Source organism: Elaeis guineensis, chromosome 8 (genome assembly GCF_000442705.2).
Source record: "Elaeis guineensis isolate ETL-2024a chromosome 8, EG11, whole genome shotgun sequence".
Lineage (NCBI taxonomy): Eukaryota > Viridiplantae > Streptophyta > Magnoliopsida > Arecales > Arecaceae > Elaeis > Elaeis guineensis.
This window is the reverse complement of record NC_026000.2, coordinates 63,531,461-63,551,885: the sequence shown is the minus strand read 5'-3', so window position 1 is coordinate 63,551,885 and position 20,425 is coordinate 63,531,461.

Here is a 20,425-nt window from a genome sequence, read left to right as displayed (position 1 = left end):
TGTACTTCCTCATTTCGAAATTCAAACTCGAAAGTAGGGGGACTGGTATTGGGTATAAAATACCCTCCCAACCGAAGTTCGTGACAGGAGTGACCCTCGGAGATACAACCGACTTCCGACATCCGACGACGTCTCTCAAATCTCCCGGGTGGTCGAGCCCCCGCAACACTCCCAAGCTTTGCTGACGGATAAGCCCCACCAATGTCGATCGGATTCTTCACGACGGACGGACTCCACCCAAATTTTCATGATGATCGACCATCTTCTAGACTCTCTCCGGACTCCTACGGGAGCCGGACTTCGCCCCCGACGTCAATTGCAAGTGAACTGCGTCTGGGACTCCTACGGGAGCCGGACTTCATCCCCGGCTTCTATTGCAAGCAGACTCCGCCCGGACTCCTACGAGAGCCAGGCTTCGTCCCCGACTTCGACCGCTGGTAAACTCCGTCCGGACTCCTACGGGAGCGGACTTCATCCCGACTTCAACCGCAAGAAGACTCCGTCCAGACTCCTACGGGAGCCAGATCTCGTCTCCGACTCCGGCTACGGGAAGACTCCGCCCGGACTCCTACGGGAGCTGGGCTTCATCTCCAGCTTCGATCGCTGGTAAACTTCATCCGGACTCCTACGGGAGCCGGACTTCGCCCCTAACTTTAATTGCAGGTAGACTTCATCCAGACTCCTACGGGAGCCAGACTTCGTCCCCGACTTCAACCGCAAGAAGACTCCGTCCGGACTCCTACAAGAGCCGGACTTCGCCCCTGACTTTAATTGCAGGTAGACTTCGCCCAGACTCCTACGGGAGTCGAACTTCATCTCCGACTTCACCGCAAGAAGACTCCGTCCGGACTCCTACGGGAGCCAGACTTCGCCCCTGACTTTAATTGCAGGTAGACTTCGCCCAGACTCCTACGGGAGCCGGACTTCATCCTCGACTTCAACCGCAAGAAGACTCCGTCCGGACTCCTACAGGAGCCAGATCTCATCTCCGACTCCGGCTACGGGAAGACTCCGCCCGGACTCCTACGGGAGTCGGGCTTCGTCCCCGACTTCGACCGCTGGTAAACTTCATCCAGACTCCTACGGGAGCCGGACTTCGCCCCTGACTTTAATTGCAGGTAGACTTCGCCTGGACTCCTACGGGAGCCGGACCACGTCCCCGACCCCGGCTGCAGGCAGACTTCGCCCAGACTCCTACGGGAGCCGGACTTCGCCTCAACTCCAATTGCAGGTAGACTCTGCCCGGACTCCTACGGGAGCCGGACCTCATCCCCAACTCTGGTTGCAGGAAGACTTCGCCCGGACTCCTACGGGAGCCGGACCTCATCCCCGACTCTGGCTGTAGGCAGACTTCGCCCGGACTCCTACGGGAGCCGGACTCCGCCCACGACTCCGACTGCAGGCAGACTTCGCCCGGACTCCTACGGGAGCCAGACTCTGTCCGGGACTCCAATTGCAAGTAGACTTCGTCCGGACTCCTACGGGAGCCGGACTCCGCCCACAAGTCCAATTGTAGGTAGACTTCGCCCGGACTCCTACGGGAGTCGGACCTCATCCCCGACTTCGGCTGCAGGCAGACTTCGTCCAGACTCCTACGGGAGCCGGACTTCACCCTCAACTCCAATTGTAGGTAGACTCTGCCCGGACTCCTACGAGAGCCGGACCTCATCCCCAACTCTGGTTGCAGGAAGACTTCGCCCGGACTCCTACGGGAGTCGGACCTCATCCTCGACTCCGGCTACAGGCAAACTTCGCCCGGACTCCTACGGGACCCGGACTCCGTCCACGACTCCGACTGCAAGCAGACTTCGCCCGGACTCCTACGGGAGCCGGACTCCGCCCACGACTCCAATTGCAAGTAGACTTCGTCCGGACTCCTACGGGAGCCAGACTTCGCCCTCAACTCCAATTACAGGTAGACTCTTCCTAGACCTCGTCCCCAACTCTGGTTACAGGAAGACTTCGCTCAGACTCCTACGGGAGCCGGATCTCGTCCCCAACTCCGGCTGCAGGAAGACTTCATCCGGACTCCTACGGGAGCCGGACTTCACCCCCGACGCCAATTGCAAGTGAACTACGTCCGGACTCCTATGGGAGCCAGACTTTATCCCCGACTTCTACTACAAGAAGACTTCGTCCAGACTCCTACGGGAGCCGGACTTCATCTCCGACTTCAACCGCAAGAAGACTCCGTCCGGACTCCTACGGGAGTCAGATCTCATCTCCGACTCTACCTACGGGAAGACTCCACCCGGACTCCTATGGGAGCCGGGCTTCGTCCCCGACTTCAACCGTAAGAAGACTCCATCCGGACTCCTACGAGAGCCAGATCTCATCTCCAACTTCGTCTGCGGGAAGACTCTGTCCGGACTCCCACGGGAGTTGGACCTCATCTCTGACTTCGACTGAAGGAGGACTTCGTCCGAACTCCTATGGGAGTCGGACTCCGAGCTCCTCTCAAACGGGTAGCTAGCCACCTCTCTCCGCCAGACACTCCAGCTGAACTTTGGTCTACAGGCCTGGACCCCCTGGCAGGTCGCAGCAACTGCCACGACTCTGCTCCACCTCCTGCAACGGATTCCGCACGGCTCCATCACTCCCTGGCAGGCCGCAGTAACGGCCACGGCACTGCTCCACTTCCTGCGATGGATTTCGCGCGGCTCCATCACTCCCTGGCAGATCGCCATATTGACCATGATTCTGCTCCACTCCCTGCGACGGATACCGCACGATTCCTCCACCCCCTGGCAAGTCGCGACAACGGACGCCGTTCCACTACCCGCAACAGACTCCACGTGGCATGTCCCGATGGTGGCCACGATCCCACTCCACTATTCTTCGCAACAAACTCCTCCTGGCCCTGGGTAGCCCACTGCCAGATGGTTACAGATATCGCTATCAGTCTGTTGCCCCCTCCGCCTATAAAAGGGGGCCCCAGATACGTTATTCTCTAAGCTCAAAATTCTATCCTAAAACTCTGCTAAAATTTTCGTTCGAGCACTCCATTCTTGTTGAGGCAGAGAACTGACTTGAGCGTCGGAGGGTCTTGCCAGAGCAACCCCACCTCCGGTTTAGACTTCTTTTGCAGGTCCCGACGGCGACCGCGGCTCTCTCGACTCCAGCTTCTCCGGTGCAGACGAATTTTTGCACCAACAACTGTTAAACTGTTATCCTTAAAGAGTACCTAGAAAACCCGATTCTAACTACTATTAGCTTATAAAAAATTCAGTGCAATTGTCCTTCCTATGTCCTTCATATGGGTTTCTACCAACCAAACATCCCTTGAGACAATGATCCTATAAATGGGATAATGCAGCAATACAAGCATAGTAATTTGATGATTATTAAAAGGATGGAGTCAGTGGGCTCTATCCAATCATGATTGTTGTGCAATCACAAGCATATGTAATTGGAAGATAAACCCTCTCCAATCCAAGTGAGGAGTGAAGATGATTTTTTAGTAATAGCTTTCAAGTCAAACAGGATATGTACTGTTAATATAAAACATGGATGTGTATGACTTATAAAGACTTAATATATCCTTAGTAGCACACGTAAAAGATCACATGTACCAAGATTTAATATATCCTGCTTAAGGTTTACTTAGTGTTTTACTCTTCTTTTATTTTAGGAGACCATCTTCACATTACTAGAAAGTTTATATCTTTTTCGATATTTATCCTCATAAATTTATTTTTTTATAAATTTTATTTTTTCTGATATTTATAAAAAAATTATTGTATATGATTTTCAGAGAATACATAATGATAATAGTATCAGTAGATAGTAGTTATGGATAAAAATTAGATTGATTTACAAGAAAGGACTTTACCTACATACATTGAGGGGGTCAATAAATTTTTGAACTTTGCATATGTTAATCAGGTAGATGATGCAAAGATTTATTGTCCGTATAAGAAGTGTATAAATCATTTTCTTGAGGATCGGCATATGGTGAAACAACATATTATTACAAAAGGTTTCTTGATGATAAGTAAGATTTGGATTTATCATGGAGAGACATACTATTCTACTAGATCTAACCAAGATTGTGGAAGTAGAGATTTTTTTGATATGGAAGATGATATGGTTAGAATGATACAAGAGGCAACTGGAATCTTAATGTCAGATGATAATATGAAATTTAATCATTTAATGGAGAATGAGGGTCATAAGGGGTCTAATCAAGAAATAAAATATTTTTTTAGACTTCTTAAAGATGCGGAACGTCCACTTTATCTAAATTGCATGAAATTCACCTCACTGTCATTTATTATTCGATTACTGCATTTGAAAGTACTAAGTGGATAGACAGATAAGTCATTTACATTGTTACTAGAATTGTTGAATGATGCATTTTCGGAAGGGATATGCTTGCCAAATTCATATTATCAAGCAAACAAAATCACCACAGATTTGGGTTTTACTTATGAGACATGGGATACATGTCCCAATAATTACATATTATTTAGAGACAAAGATGAAGGACATGATAAATGTTAAATATGTTAGAGTTCTAGATACAAGCAATTTATAGAAGATTCAAATGATGATACTACTAAGAATAGTCGAATTGCTGCAAAACAAGTACAGTACTTTCCATTGAAGCTGAGGTTGCAAAAATTTTTTGTCATCAAAAACTACAGAGTTAATGAGATGGCATGAGGAGGAACGAACAAAAGATAATGTTCAAAGACACCCTACAGACTCAATTACCTGAAAAACTTTTGATGAATGGAATCCATCCTTCACCGCAGATTGTCAAAATATTAGACTTGGTTTAGGAACTGATGGATTTAATCTATTTAGATCAATGTCTATAGCTCATAGCACTTGACCTGTCGTTCTAATGCCATATAATTTACCACCATGGATGTCTATGAAATAATCTTTCTTTATTCTTTCTGTGCTTATTGATAGGCCAAAAGGATCGGATAATAAGATTAATGTTTATCTATAACCATTGATTGAGGAACTAAATGAATTATGAGAAAAGGGGTACTTACGTATGATGGATCAAAAAAGAAGATGTTCCAACTTCATGCTACATTATTGTGGACAATCAGTGATTTTTACATATGCAAACTTGTCTGGATGGAGTATAAATGGTGAACTTGCATGTCCTTCTTGTTACAATCAAATAGAATCAACATGGTTGTCATATGGTCAAAAATTTTGTTATAGAGGGCATTGACAGTTCTTACCGAATACCCACAGATTTCGAAGAGATAGAATATCTTTTAATGGTCAAAAAGAATATAAAAGGAGGCTTGTTAAATTATCAGGTTCTGATATACTAAATCAATTGAATGGAGTGCTCACAGAATATAAAAAGGAAGATCTTGTAAAGAGAAAAATTGAAGAAAATCAAAAAGGTACTTCAAGTAGAAAAAAATTTGGATAGAAAAAAAAGAGTATATTTTTTGATTTATCATATTGAAAACATAATTTGATTCGGCATAATCTTGATGTCATGCACATTGAGAAGAATGTATGTGACAATATACTTTGGACAATATTGAAGATTGTAGAAAAATCCAAAGATGATTTAAATTCTCGATATGGTATGCAAGAAATGGATATAAGAAAAAAATTACATCCATAACAATGAGTGTCTGGTAAAGCTTATTTACCTCCAGCTTGTTTTACAATATCCAAAGATGATAAAGATATCTTCTTAAAAGTGCTAAAAAATGTCAGAGTCCTTGATGGTTATGGATCTAATATCAGTCACTGTGTACATTTAAAAGAGCGTAGTATTTGGGGATTAAAAAGTCATGACAATCATATTTTGATGCAACAGTTACTTTTTATAGCTGTACGCAAAGCATTATCTAAAGATGTGGTTGAGGCATTGATTGAGTTAACAAATTTTTTTTAGACAATTATGTTCAAAGGTGAACAAGATGGCTGACCTAGAGTATATTCAAGGTCGTATTGCTTTAATACTTTGCCATTTTGAGAAGATCTTTCACCTTCATTTTTTAATATAATAGAGTATTTACCTATACATTTAGCAGAAGAGGCACTCATTGCTGGAGCAGTGCAATTTAGGTGGATGTATCCTGTTGAAAGGTAATATTATTTGTATAAAATAATATTGTCATACTCTTTCGATTTGATTTGTTGTTATATAAGTTTTATCTAATTTATATCTATATAGGTATCTATTTATGCTCAAACTTTATGTGCGTAATCGAGCTCATCCGGAAGGCTCAATTGCCAAAGGATACCTAATGGAAGAGTGTATGAATTTTTTTGTTCAAGATATTTACAAGATGTTGAAACTAGGTCAAATCGATCGATTCAAAATAATGATGGTGGAAATAATTTGGGTCGTCCCATTAGAAAGGGAGCCAAAATATATATTGATGAAGTCACATGGGAGCAAGCTCATCATTATGTGCTGCAAAATATTGATGCTATAACTCCTATTCGAATGTAAGTTTTATGATCAACTTGTAAGATATACTAACAAATTTATATTTATTAAAGGTATTGTTTATAATATTTATAGGAAGCACATTGAATATTTAAGAAGACAAATGTCTCGTTCATCAGATGATCAAATTGAAAAGATCCATGTATCAACTTTTCACACATGGATGAAAGAGCATGTAAGTAATCATATTTAATTTTTTCTAGCAACTCAAATTCAAAATTTTTATTTATCATTTAATTTTTATATAATTTAAAAGTTTATGTATTAAATTGAATATAGGTAAGAACATTTGAAATTCAGTACTCAGATGAAATTCAGTATTTTGCTAGAGGTCCAGACCTATTTGTACGACGTTATGGTGGATATATCATCAATGGCTTTCGATTTCGTAAACTTGATAAGGATAATAAGAGACCACTCAAAGCCCTGGTGTTGTTGTCCAGGCACATACAAGTGTTGGAGATATAACCTATTACGGAAGATTGACAAATATTATCAAGATTCGATATACCAATGATATGCAATTTGTACTATTTAATTATGATTGGATTGATAATACCAAGGGGAAGAAGACAGATAAGTTTAAGATGATACTTGTCAATTTTAGTCATCTTTTATATAATAACAATGATATTTCAAATGAACCATTCATTCTAGCAAATCAAGCAGAATAAGTATACTATATTCCAGATTTTGTAGAATCAGGATGAAGTGTTGTTCTCAAGATGACAGTTAGAGATTTGTTTGACATGTACTCAAAGGATAGTTCAAATAATGTTAAATTAGTACCTCAAGTAGAGCCTTTTAATGAGCAACATTTAGATGAGATAATATATACTCATGATGATGATGTTCATTGGGTGAGGGAAGGTGTAGATGGAACAACTGTAGATGATATGCGATCCATTGATGATGATGTTGAGATGGATAAAGACGAATGACCATTGTTAATTATGAAAATTTGTATATAAATTATTATTATTCATTTGTTAGTTAAATTCCATATCTCTTTTATATTTTTATGGCTGCTTTTTATGTTTATTTTTTATATTTACTTTTTGTTAGTTAATATTATTCATTTGTTAGTTAAGATGAAGATGATACTTACTTTTTATGTTTTACATATAGGATGGCTCCAAAGAGGACACATGGTGTATCTATGTTGGATAGATTACAGACTTATTCATCATCTCAGTCCAATCATGATGAGTCATAGCAACAATCACTTTTAGTACATAATACTCAGCCACATAGACAGTGATCAGAGATCATATTATCTCAACCACAGTCATCAGATGTTGTAGGTAAAATCACATATTCTACTTATGTAAAATTAAAATCATTGTACTATCTTATCTTATTATTGTATTTGAATACTAATTAAGTAATTCGAGTCAATCAACTTCTAGACGAAGAGGTCGAGGCACGGCTCACGATATTGAGTTTTGGGGCATAGGTCAGAAGTTTTCTTTGGTACTTGATGCTCATATGCAACCTTATGGGTCCAATGCAAATAAGTTCAAAAGTCAATTAGGAGTAATAGCGAAAAATGGGACATATGTCCCATTGACATATGCATCTTGGATAGAAATGCCCCAGCATATTCAAGATCACATTTGGAAAGAGGTGCAAGTAAAATATATTTATAAATTTTATTTTATAATTATGTATTTAATTCTAGATTATATTTGGAAGGAGATGCAAAATCGGAGGAATTCCAAATTATTGGTTGCCCATGTTTTAAATGTAGTCGCATAAATGGTTATATTTTTAATGTAGTAGCATTCAAGGAAATTACATTAAATATTTATTGTTAAACATAGGAAGAAATCTGTATATGAAATAACTCTTGTCTTTTATATTCATACATTTTATATGATTAGTAATTTTGTTAAATTTTAATTTTATAAGATAACAAAGATGCCCCTAGTGAATATAGAGAAAATTATTTAAGGTCGGTTGTGAGATGTGGAGGAATTGAAAGTCTTATATCAAGTGTATTACTATGATGAGTACCAGAAGGAAGAAAATTTTATCTTTAGACCTCCTCCGTATGTGAAAGCTAATCAGTGGGAGGTACTTATTCGTTATTGGAGACAAGAAGATGTCCAGGTACTTGTTCTTTTGTGATTAGTTTCTTTTCATATAATAAAATTATATATTATATTTTTAATTATATTAATAACTTTTGTAGGCATAGTGTACACGAAACAAAAATAACATGAAGATATTGGGAGGCTTGCATAGGACAGGAAGAACTTCATTTTCTATTATTAGAGCAAATGTATATTTAGAATATTATAAGTTTATATTAAATATAACTCTAGTGTAAATTCTTATATATATCTGGATTATTTATGTTAATAGATAGAAGCAGAGGGATTAGAAACAGATCGACTAAGCGTGTTTATTAGAACACATACTTCAAAGCAGGATGTCATTGATGCGGATGCGCAAGAGTGTATTGTAAGTGCATACTTAAATTCTCTTTTACATATAGTATATTTTCCATATTGATGTCAATATTATAATTTTTTATTATAGGAGGAGATAAAACGATGACTTGAGAAGGTACCTGAGGATGAGTGCACACCAGAATTAAAAGATCGTATCTTTGTGGAGGTGATGGAAGAAGATGGACATGGACAAATGCGTACTTGAAGTTCGAACATGATAAAGCAATATTTGCATCAGCAATCTTTTCAGGCACCATCAGAGGAGACCATTAGGAGGATTCGGGATGAGCTTCAGACTGAGTTTAATGACAAGATTTCCTACTCGGAGGCATAGCTCCATTAGATGCGTGCTCAGATAGCGAGTGGATATTTTGCGCACAGCCCAGTAGATACTCCTCATTCAGTGCCATCCAGTAATGGACATGTATGATTTATTTATTTAGTTAGATTTATATTATACATTAATTAATTATTATTTATAATTAATTTTATATCTTTCAACTTTTTATAATATATAGGTTCCAGATACATCTAGTGCTTACCAAACACATGCATCAAAAAATGAGAGATTCATCCAGATGCCTGATGAGGTTTGTGATGATATTCTTGTTATTATTAATCTAGATGAACGAAAGTAGCATAACGATGAGATAATAATCAGTCTACAGTTAGAATTTCATCAAAAAATCAAGTAGCAAATTTGGTTACCATATGAATTATAAAGAAGAAGACTGATTTCCAACATCCAACTACAAATTCATAGAATTTTTGATGAACTGCAAATTTATAGAATTGAGATCTAAATATTAACCTTCTAGACAAATTATACATCAAACTGATGAACAACAACATTACCCTCCACCCAAGATGACTATTCTTGATCATCTATATATAGTACCCTTTTGTGATTCTTGGATAACAAATTCTATATATCGGATAACATCGGAGGTCAGGATTGGACCACTGGTTCGCACTGTTGTGATTCTTGGATGGGTTTTCTTGTTTTCGTCGATTAGTTTGGGGTTGAGGTAGCTGGATTGGTTTTGGATGGGGTTTTTTTGGATTCTTGCTGAATGCTGCCTTTCGTGGTTGATTTGGAAAGAATTTATAGTTCGATAATGAAATTGATGTTTTTCTTGGGGAGTTTCAGTTTGTTTTTTCCAGGTTTACCGCCTTTCTTGAATTAGAGTACTGCTATACTGTGGAAATACACTAGCGAGTACGATCATATCTCACGAAGAAATTGGTTTGTGTTGATAATCTTGGTAGTGTTCTACTTGCTTTTTTGGGCATGTTCGATGGGGCTTTATTTGGAAAACATTGGTTTCAATTACATTGACAAATGCTGATAAGAAAAATATTTAGTTCAATAGAATTGGTTCTTTGTCGGGACTGAATTAATGTATTTCGTATGATTTCGTTTTGTCACGATAGGAACAATAACGTCGGTCTTGGGAAGCACTGCAGGGTCCTTCAGAAGTTTGTTCTGTTGCGATTGATGATTAATTTTCTTGTTTCTCGCAACTTCTATTGGGGTTTTAATTCAGCTGGGTTACTTAGTTCTTGATGCGGGCTTTGTTGACACTTAGCTTTTTTTTGGTGTTATTTTAGAAGGAATTTGTAGTGTGCTTATGAAATTAATGGTTTTGGGGAGGGTTTCTATTTGTTTCTACTGGGTGTTGCTACATTTCTTGAATTTGAGCACTGCTATTGTCTAATATGCCAGTAAAGACAATCATATCTCACACAAGGGTACTATATATAGAAAAATTTATTAATATATTTATTAATTTATTAAGATAATATACGCCAAATTCGGAATTCCTGATCCATGAGCTAATATATTAATATTATGCTTTTCATAATTCCATCCTACATCTAACTAAAATAAATGGATTTCTAAATTCTAGTTTTAACGTTTATTCCTGGTCAACAGGACTAACATGATCAAAGGTTACGGATTATGCTGGCTGTTAACCACATAAAAACTTGCCATTGTGTTCTTCATCTCTCTTTTGCTCTTCTTTTTTTTTCCAACATAATGAAATGTTTCCAAAATTTCTTCTCCATAATAAAATTAAAGAGACATTCAATTTTTTGATGATACAAAAAGATTTCATTGTAATTTTTATCCTAAAAAATTTATTTTTATTAGTGATCTCATTTTATATTTTTTTATAATAATTTATTAAACTAATATATTTTTTTATTTATTTTCATATTTGGGTACAATTTTATGAAGATGAATCAAGCAAATTTCATGTTCTGTTTTGCTTTTTATTATATTTTTGACAATGGACATGTATTTGAATACTTATGTTATGTTTAAACAAAATCTGGATAAATTTTTAATATTGGACAATACATTTCAAGTTATTTTTAGTTGAATGGATTTATTTTTAAAATTTGAGTATTATACTTTATTTTTTCTTTAATTGATAAGCAGGTGTATCAATAATGATTACAGGTTCACAGACATATTTTTATAAAAAATAAAAAAATAAATATAATTAATAAAAATATAAATTATATTTTTTAAGATGGTATTTGCCATCATAAATAATGTATTAAAAATAATAAAATTTTTTTTTGTTATCATTATTTACGACGGTAAAGTGTTGTAAAGACAAAAGTTTTTTTGCTACCACTATTTGTGATGGCAAAGCATTGTAAGAAAAAAAAAATTTTTGCTGCCACTATTTGTGACGATGGAGTACTATAATAAAAAAATTTTTACTACCACTATTTATGATGGTTATAGTTATCGTAAAAATAAAATACTTATTTGCGATGGTAAAATACTTCAAATAAATATCACAAATACTTCTTATACAATGCCCTTTTGCGATGCAAGCATTTACCGTTGTAAAAAATTATCGCAAAAATTTTTTGCGACGGTATTCTTTCGTCGCGAAGTTTTTACTATGGCTGAAATGACAATGGTTAAAATACTGTCGTAAAGCCGTCGCAAATGTTTGTTTTGTGACGGTAAAATATAGTCACAAAATTTTTTTTTTCTTATAGTGTGATGAGCTCCCAAATTCATTTTCCTAAAGCTTGAGGGCAAGGAAGTTCATTATGTGGGAGGGATGTTATGTGCTTAAGTGGTGATCCATTTTACTATTGCAAGTGGTTCATTTTAAGTCATTGTGATATATCACTACAAATTATTTTCATGCACATGGCTGGCTACTTGGATGCTTTAAGTTGCTACTTATTCTTGCTAAATTTTAGATGCTGTTTAGATTTTGCTATAGTTTGAATTATTATAGGCTGTTTTTGGTTCAAGTTTTAGGAGATTTTCTTAGCTATCAGTTGTTCAGTTTAAGTAAAAGTTGTAAGCTTTATCCTTATTTACATGTAACCATACGGAGAAGCAAAACAAGAAAAAGCAATTTGACCTTTTTACTGGCAATTTTGTGTTTCAAACTAGAAGCCAAGGTTTCCCTAAAAGCAAAATTAACCCATCTATCATTTTCCATCTATTCCTCTCTTTGACTTGTGTTACTGCCAATCCCCTCATCGTCTATTCATCGGGAACGAGCACCTACAAAATAAAGTCCGCATTGACCGAAGTTATCTCCGATAGGGACCTTGTGATGCCTAAGTTAGAGGAAGAGACTGGGTAACAGCAGTATGAGAATGAAGATAGAGCTCAGCGTATAAAAATTAGCTTATCGAAAATTGTTGCCTTACCCTTTTTTTATAGAGTAGATCGTCGTAACTGTCGGATATAGTCCCTCATTTAGCGACATAGAATCACAGGGCGGTAATCTCGTAGTGAGTTATTAATCCCAATGGATTACGCCGCGGTATCAGTGGAGTAACCATCCGTGACGATTATGATATATTTGAATGAGTCGGCCGACTGTGCATCGGGAGTCAGTTGTCGATTAGTAACTCTGAATTACCGACGGTCGAAGTAGTCTGTTGTCTGTAGAGTCCGAACATCGGCCGCTTACCAATACCATGTCGGTAAAGGAGATTCAGTCGGTCGATTAAAAGCAGTATCAGCCTGATCAGCCGACATATAGTCGGTAGTCGCTTCCAGGATTGTATGTTCGTTTGGTGGGTCAGAGTCGGACGTCGATCAGTGTGTGCCTGAGATCGATTGGTTTATGGAGGTCAGTCGGTTTACTCCAACAGTTGCCCCCCCCACTCTTGAGTCCAATGGTGAATCATCGCGTGCATCGTCACGTGGTTAATCGCTTTGGACCAAAGGAGTTGTTGTCTGTCATGTCGAATCCTGACTCTGACACCACTTTCATTGGAGTACGACCGAACAGTCATTTTGTCACTTCAAGCCGTCATATCGACAGGAGGATCTGGTGTCAGGCATCGTATCGGGAATGTGAACCGACGTCGTGGGATTTAATTCTGGCATGTAGATTTTCACCACGTGTCGGGGTGCCATTGGGTTGGAGACGTTCATATGGATAGGGATGACATGTGTTGCTCCTAGATTGATTTTGATGATTACAAAGCAGATTGAAGGGATACAAATAATTTTAAAATGAAAAAGTCCTTATGCTCTTCAAGGGCAAAATCGTAATTTCACTAAAATCATGATTTGATAGTATCATTTGATAGAACAAATGATTTGAAAATTATTGGTGAAAATTTCATTGTTTTTGGACTTATATTTTTGAAGTTATGAAGGTTTGAAGTGCATGAGTCGACTCATGAGTCAACTCATGGCACTGTGAGCTGATTGGCATGCAAAAATTCTCCTTGGCACGCTAGTTTTCTGGCTTGGCACGACCTGTGAGTCGACTCATGAGTCGACCCACAAGGCATGAGTCGACTCATGAGTCGACCCCTGCTGATTTGAGCCAAGAATTTCCAGAAACGCATTCTCTGGTCTTTGCAACAGAAGTCGACTCATGAGTCGACTCCTGATGCATGAGTCGACTCATGAGTCGACCCCTGCGACGGAAAATGTCTTCAACGGATAGTTTTTTGCCCTTTTAATTGCCTTTTATGCTTCCTAAAATTGCTCTAACGGCTCTTTATCTGCCTAAATTATTTTCTCTTGCTTCTAATGCTGTAAAATGCTTAAAATGGTGAAAGAAATTGCAGATTAAATAGAGATCAAACGTGAGATCAAATAGAACAGAGAGGATCCGAAATCTGCACGAAAAAGCCTGAGATCAACGAGATATTCGAAAGAAAAAGAAAAGAGGATCCAAAATCCACACGTGAGATTGTGAAAGAGATTCAAGAGTTTTCAAAGAGAGGATTTGTCACGCTTATTGTTTCAACCTTGATCTAGAGATCGTTCAAAGTCTTCAAGGGATCTTCAATCAACGATCATCCTCTTCTCAAGCATTCGTTCAAGCGTTCATCCATCTTGAGAAAATTCAAAAAGGGTTTCTTCATTTGAGTAAAGTTTTTATTGTTATATTCGCTCATTTAAGGAGCTGTTATTGTATTAATTTGTGCTTTAAATTCTCTTACTCTTGTAAGTAATTGTTCTTATTTTTGGAGGATTTCCAAAACAAGGAAAGGTTGATCCGAACCTGAAATCGGAGTGTTTTGGGTTTACTTGTACCCGAGAAACAAGTGATCTAGCTTGGGATAGCTAGTGTCGGAGTTTCCGACGTTTTGTATTCGGGTTGAATACAAAGTATAGTGGATTGAAATTCCCAAGCAGGATCTTGGGGAGTGGATGTAGGTGCAAGGTTAGCACCGAACCACTATAAATCCTTGTGTTTGTGGTGTGCTTTATCGCTTCACTTTATTTCTTTATTATATTCTTACATTCCTGCTTTAGGTAATTAATATTGAATTAAAGTCTTTGTTTTGTTCTTCATAAGTAATCAGTTGGGCTTAAAATTTTTAGAAACCCAATTCACCCCCCCTCTTGGGTTGCATAGCTGGGCAACAAGTGGTATCAGAGCCGGTGCTCTAGCCCTTCTTTGATCTAACAATCAAAGAGCCAAAGATCTATGGCAACCCATGTCGGTACTTCTCTAGCCGAGGGGCAATCTACAAACCGACCTCCACTTTTCAATGGGTCTAATTACACCTATTGGAAAGCTCGGATGAAGATATTCATACAAGCACTCGACTATGATATGTGGAGTATCATAGTGAACGGTCCTCACACACCCACCAAGATTATAGATAGTGAGGAGTCAACCAAACCCGAAAAAGAATGGGATGAGGTTGACAAGAAATTGGCACAATTAAATGCCAAAGCCATGAATGTCCTTTATTGTGCACTAGATGCAAGTGAATTTAATCGCATTTCTACTTGTGCATCTGCTAAAGAAATATGGGATAGGTTAGAAGTAACCCATGAGGGAACAAATCAAGTAAAAGAGTCTAAAATAAACATGCTTGTACATAAATATGAATTGTTCAAAATAGAGCATGATGAGTCCATAACTGCTATGTTTACTCGTTTTACTGATATAATCAATGGTTTAAAGAGTCTTGACAAATCTTATACTAACAGTGAACTTGTAAGGAAGATTCTCAGGTCACTGCCAAGAACTTGGGAAGCCAAGGTGACTGCCATCCAAGAAGCAAAGGACTTGAACACTCTACCTCTAGAAGAGCTTCTTGGATCCTTGATGACTCATGAACTTAGCATGAAGCAACATCAAGAGGATGAAGTCAAAAAGAAAAGAACCATTGCCCTCAAATCCACAACTTCGCCTGATTATGAAACGGATGACTCTGAAGATGAAGAACAGGATGAAGAGATGGCACTCATCACCCGAAATTTAAGAAGTTTCTAAGAAAAAGGAAACAGGGGATGAGAAAGAAATTCACAAAAGGGGAACAAAGCAAAGAAAAAGAGAAAGATCAACCCCTTATATGCTACGAGTGCAAGAAGCCGGGACATTTCAGATCCGAATGTCCACAATTGAAGAAAGGTCCCAAGAAGTTCAAAAAGAAGGCAATGATGGCTACTTGGAGTGCGAGTGATGACTCAAGCTCCGACGAGGAAACCTCAACAGAACAAGCCAACCTGTGCCTGATGGCACACGAAAATGAGGTAACTTCTGAATCCACTAGTGAATTTACTTTTGAAGAATTGCATGAAGCATTCTATGATTCAATTGATGAATTAAAGAAACTAGGGAAGAAAAACAAAGAACTGAAATTGGAAAATCAGTCCTTAGTAAAACAAGCTGAAAACCTTTCAATTGAAAAATTCACATTGATTAAAGAAAATCAAAACTTTAAGGATGAAATTAACAAGCTGAAATCTATAGTAGATAAGTTCACCTTAAGTTCAAACAAACTAAATATGATCCTTGATAATCAGAAAGCTATATATGATAAGGCTGGACTTGGCTATAAACCCCTGAAGAAACAAAAATTTCTGAAGGATATTTATGTAAATTATTCAAGTAACAAGTCTACAAATATTACTTGTTTCAAATGTGGAAGAATAGGACATAAATCATACACATGTCTTATTAACAAATATGCAAACACAAAGAAAATATGGGTTCCAAAAGGAACCATCTTGACTAACCTAAAAGGACCCAAGAAAGCTTGGGTACCTAAGACAGAAACTTGACCTTTGCTTGCAGGTGTGTCTAGCATCCCAAGAAGGAAACAGGAAATGGTATCTTGACAGTGGATGCTCGAGACACATGACTGGTGATGAATCACAATTCATCACGCTTGATGCTAAGGATGGAGGGATGGTCACCTTTGGAGATAATGGCAAAGGAAAGATCATCGGGATAGGTAACATTGGTATCACTCCCTCCAAATACATTGAGAATGTTTTATTAGTTAAAGGTTTAAAGCATAACTTACTTAGCATTAGTCAATTCTGTGATAAAGGGTATAAAGTAGTTTTTGAATCATCTGTTTGCATTGTGACGAGTCCTATTAACGATGGCATTAAATTTATAGGACATAGGCATGGCAATGTTTATATGGTAGATTTGAATGATTTAGCCAAATTAGACATGCAATGTCTAGTATCTTTGAATGCTAAAATTAATGAGACTAGTTGGCTGTGGCATCGTAGACTTGCACATATTAGCATGCATTCTCTTTCAAAATTAATTAAAAAGGATTTAGTTCTCGGTTTGCCAAAATTAAATTTTGAAAAGGATAGAATCTGTAATGCATGCCAATTAGGTAAACAAACTAGAGTTTCATTTAAATCCAAAAATACTGTTTCAACTTCTAGACCTTTAGAGCTCTTACATATGGACTTATTTGGACCAACAAGAACCACTAGTCTAGGAGGAAAATGATATGGCTTTGTAATAATAGATGATTACTCTCGTTTTACTTGGGTTTTCTTTTTAGCTCACAAAAATGAAACTTTTCATATTTTCACTAAATTTCATCGAAAAGTCACTAATGAAAAAGGGTTTTCAATTCAAAATATTAGAAGTGATCATGGAACTGAATTTAAAATCATGACTTTGAAAATTTTTGTGATGAAAATAGAATAGGCCATAACTTCTCTGCTCCTAGGACACCCCAACAAATGGGGTAGTTGAAAGGAAAAACAGAACCTTAGAAGAAATGGCCCATACCATGCTCTGTGAAAGCAACCTTCCAAGATATTTTTGGGCGGAAGCGATTAACACAGCATGTTACATTTTAAATCGTGCTTTAATTAGACAATTTTTAAAGAAAACCCCCTATGAACTTTGGAAAGGAAGAAAACCAAATATTGCATATTTTCATGTTTTTGGTTGCCGATGTTTCGTATTAATTAATGGCAAAGAAAAACTTAGTAAATTTGATGCAAAATCAGATGAAGCAATCTTTCTAGGCTACTCCTCCACTAGTAAAGCATTTAGAGTTTTCAACAAAAGAACTTTAGTAGTTGAGGAGTCCATACATGTTGTTTTTGATGAATCTAACGATCTTCCTTCAAGGAAGAATGAGGGTGTTGATGATGCAGATCCACTAATAGAAGGTATGAAGGAGATTACTCTGAAAGATTCAGCAACTCCAGAAGACAAAGATCAAGAAGACGAACAAAATGAGAAAGGTGAAGAAACTCAAGAACAACCTCAAGGTACAAATGACCTACCCAAGGAATGGAGGTATGTTCACAACCACCCTAAGGAGTTAATTATTGGTGATCCTATGCATGGGGTAAAAACACGTTCTTCACTTAGAGATGTACTTAATCATTGTGCTTTTGTATCTCAACTTGAACCTAAAACTTTTGAAGAAGCTGAAAATGATCATAACTGGATTAATGCTATGCAAGAAGAACTTAATCAATTTGAAAGAAATAATGTTTGGACCTTAGTGACAAGACCTAAAGATTATTCAATAATTGGCACAAAATGGGTCTTTAGAAACAAATTAGATGAGCATGGAAATGTAATTGAAATAAAGCAAGACTGGTTGCTAAGGGATATAATCAAGAAGAAGGAATTGATTTTGATGAAACCTTTGCACATGTTGCTAGATTAGAAGCTATTAGACTTCTACTTGCATATGCTTGCTTTATAAATTCAAATTATTTCAAATGGATGTTAAAAGTGCATTTTTAAATGGATATATCTCTGAAGAAGTATATGTAGAACAACCCCCTGGATTTGAAAATCATGCTTTTCCTAATCATGTCTTTAGATTAAACAAAGCTTTATATGGATTAAAACAAGCACCTAGAGCATGGTATGAAAGGCTAAGCAAATTTCTACTAAATAATGATTTTTCAAGAGGTAATGTAGATACAATACTATTCATTAAAAGAAATCAAAATGATATGCTAATTATACAAATTTATGTTGATGACATAATTTTTGGGTCTACTAATGAATCTCCTTTGTCAAGACTTTGCTAAGCTTATGCAGGGAGAGTTCGAGATGAGCATGATGGGAGAACTCACCTTCTTCCTCGGACTCCAAATCAAACAATCAAAAGAGGGAATCTCCATCACCCAAAGCAAGTACACCAAGGAACTACTCAAAAGATTTGGAATGGAGAACTGCAAACCAATTGGCACACCAATGAGTCCCTCATGTAAGCTTGACAAGGATGATGAAGGTAAAAGCGTAGACTTAAAATACTACAGAGGTATAATTGGTTCATTACTATATTTAACTGCAAGTAGGCCTGATATCATGTTTAGTGTTTGTTTATGTGCTAGATATCAATTTAATCCTAAGGAATCTCATTTGAATGCTGTTAAAAGAATCCTTAGATACTTAAATGGTACTCAAACTCTAGGGTTATGCTACTCTAAGGACTCACAAATTAATTTATTAGGATATTCAGATGCTGATTTTGCTGGATGTAAATTAGATAGAAAAAGCACAAGTGGAACTTGCCAATTTCTTAGAGTTAACCTAATCTCATGGTTTAGCAAGAAACAAAATTCGGTGGCACTGTCTACGGCTGAGGCCGAATACATTGCAGCCGGAAGTTGTTGTGCTCAAATCTTGTGGATTAAGCAATAACTCGAAGACTTTGGAATCAAACTTAATAAAACACCAATAAGATGTGATAATACAAGTGCCATAAATCTATCTAAAAATCTAATTCAACACTCAAGATCCAAACATATTGAAATAAGACATCATTTCATAAGAGAACATGTTCAAAATAAAAATATAATTTTTGAATATGTTTGCACTGAAAATCAATTAGCTGATATCTTTACAAAGGCCCTTAGTGAGGATAGATTCTGTGAAATTAGGAGAAATCTAAGAATTCTAGATCCATATGCCTAAACTTCTCTTAATTGATATCAAATATTCTTAGAGCCCAATTTCCAATAACTATCCTGGTCCCAAAAGCTCAAATTTATCATTCTAAAAACTTATCTTTAAGCAAAATTCCTTCATCCCAAAATTTTGAATTTTTTTGGAATTTATTTGCATTTTTTCTGAATTTCTGAACTTCATGAGTCGACCCCCATGAGTCGACTCAATGGCAAACTTGTAAATCCCACCAACTTTCAACGGGTTCATTGTTTTTATAAGGGTTACTGTTTGTGAGATGACTCATCTTCCCATCGTCCTTCTTCCAAAAGCCGTCTTCTCCAACTCTTTTTGCTCCAAATCCAAGGATTAATTTTGAGACAATTCTCCCTCCTCCTCTCCAGCAAAAATCGTCACCTTAGAAAGGAACTTTTCGGGCTTTCTCGCATTGCTTGGCGCGGTTGGAACGTGCCCTAGCACTTCACCAATCTTCCAAAATCCGCTTCTTTTCTCCACCAAAATCCCTCTTTATTCTCTTGTGATCCCTCCTCCACTGAATTCAAGTCTCCTTGCCTGCTACTATAGTGGATATGGCTCCAAAGATGAAGCTTCCCCAAAGAAGAAAATCAATCCGTGAGCCTGAAGAAATTGTCCGAAAGAAAAGGCATGCTCAGTCTTCAACTGCTCACACTCCAGTTTCAGTATCTGCTCAAGGTCCCTCTCAATCCTCCATAAGCCCCAGTGTAAATCCTCTTTCTGATAGAAAAGTAGAAACCGGAGAAAAATATAGATTTTCGGTTCTTTGAGAAAGAAGGTTTTACTTTTGCAAGTAAAATTAAAAATCAAGGATGGGAACTCTACTGCTCCCTTAAGGAAGT